Here is a 2291-nt window from a genome sequence, read left to right as displayed (position 1 = left end):
GTAACGATGCCTTCACGGCTCACACGTAACGTTGTCAATCTGTCATTTTACTTTTTAAAAAGAAAGTTAAAGTTGACGGTTAACCTTTAAAGAACACGACAGAAAATACTTGGTGTTAAATCTAAATTAAAATGCTAATTTTTGATGATAAAACAAATAGAAGCTGTGGAAAATAGTACTTGTAACTGATTTTTCGATCAAAAGTATATTTTATCCCTTTATACTTTATGATCAAACCATCATCAATTAATTTATTTAATCGTTTGTTTGTTATTATTATTTACATTCATACCCATTATCGTATGTTAAGGTGAGCACACGAAAACTCACTTTTTATTAAATGTATAGAAAATCCGAGGTTATATAAAGTACATGAAAGCCTCACAAGCACATGCCCAACAACAGTAAAAAAAAAAGAGAGGCCGAGTCAGTGTGAACTGTGTGCTGACACCTAGCGGCTGAAAGTGGTATATCTTCCAAGATTAAACGTTTATTTTTTATCGCAATGGGGGAATTGCAGTTAACAACAGCATTCAAGACAGCAGCAAAAAAATAGCAAGAGTAAAAAGTGTAGGGTATAAAAGATAAATAATAAAATAAAATAGAATAGAATGAAAAATATACTGGAATATGTACAAAAAGCACAATGAAATATAGCTACAGGGTTTTGAATTGCACAGATGATTGTCAGATATTACACAAATGGACCACTTTAGTTATGAAGTTGTATTGAGTTGTGTTATTACCTTGAGGTGTAGTAGTAGCAGTATTGCACATATTAAGTTGTGGAGCCTAAGAGCAGCAGGAAGGGTCGGGGTGCCTGCTCTGGCCTAGGTAGGTGCTTCATGTCTAAGTGATGTCTACATGAATGAACACCATTCCCAAAAGCTTCCCAGCAGAACAACGAATTGTCACAATATGGCCAATGTCATTTACTTCCCCTGTCAGCGGTTTTAATGTTGTGGCTGATCGGTGTACTTCAGAAGACGTCACTGTAGGCCTGCAGCCTGTTTGCTGGTCCGGCCTCTAGATGGCACCAAAAGTATGTCCAACCGCTTTCATCACCAGACAGACAGAGAGAGAGACACCAGACAAACCTGCTGTTGTACCTGTGTCGTTTGATGCGCTGCCATGGCAGCGCTGATGGCGACTGATGACTTCCTGATGAGCATTTCCTTCCACGACGTGCTTGTGCTGATTAATTGTTCTGTCAGCTTGTACGGTGGAAATTGCCTGACTGAATCTGATTTTCTAATTCTGCTGCCACTTAGATCGGAGAAGGCCTCTAATTGAGGGGCTAATATCGTGTTCAAGGTGTTCAGGGCTCCATCTCAGCAAGTTCCCCATAGACCTCGGTTTCTGTGACTCAGTGTGTGATGTATCGAATATAAGAGCTGGTAAAATATATATATATACGTAACAAGAATAAGAAATTATCCCCAGCACACACTTGAGGGACTGGTAGTTAGAATAGCAGGAGGGGGCAGCTCAGTGATCTCCCTTTAAAGTGCCTCTTGAGTATATCAAGTACAATACACATATACCGTCGAGCCGCGAGAGAAACACACACACACACACACACATTCCCTGTGGAGGAATTTAATATCTCAGACTACTCAAATCTGAGATCTACAGTCTCCCTCCAGACAGAGAATCCAGGGATTTGGTCCCTGCTTGATACTTTGTTAGATTTAGACAAATGTACTTGGATTAATTACGCAGATTTTTTTTGCAGATTTACACAAAATCTACAGGATTAATCGATAATAATAATAATTACAACTGGCAGCTGCAGCAGCTTATTTATTTTTTTCAATTAAACTGAATGATCTTTGAGTATTTTAACCAGAGGATGAAGAAAAAGGTTCAATATGCAGTGCAAGTGAAAAAAAAAGAGAAAAAAAAGGTGGCTAATCGTTGCTGATTCAACGCAATGTTTGGCATTTTTTGCGTGTGTGTGTTAGATAAATGACATGAATAATCTATTTCCCCCAATTATTCCTTTGTATGTAAACACACAGCGGAATAAATAAATGATTACAAGCCACTCAGAGCCGAGAGCAACGTCTTTTTCTAAAAAAAAAAAAAAAAAATGCAACCCCGGCGTTTGCTCCTCGTCGTGTGCCATTTGCATTATGCAAAAAAAAAAAATTAAATAAATAAATAAAAATGTATTTGTAGATCAATGTGACCACCATCTTTGTGTAATTAACATGAGTAATTACTGGGCTTAATTTACAGAGCCACCCAAGGTTCATAATGGGGCTGCAAAACATTGACCCATGACAATT

The sequence above is a fragment of the Mugil cephalus genome, chromosome 16, assembly GCF_022458985.1.
Source record: "Mugil cephalus isolate CIBA_MC_2020 chromosome 16, CIBA_Mcephalus_1.1, whole genome shotgun sequence".
In the NCBI taxonomy this organism is placed as follows: domain Eukaryota; kingdom Metazoa; phylum Chordata; class Actinopteri; order Mugiliformes; family Mugilidae; genus Mugil; species Mugil cephalus.
Note: the sequence above shows the minus strand (reverse complement) of the source record.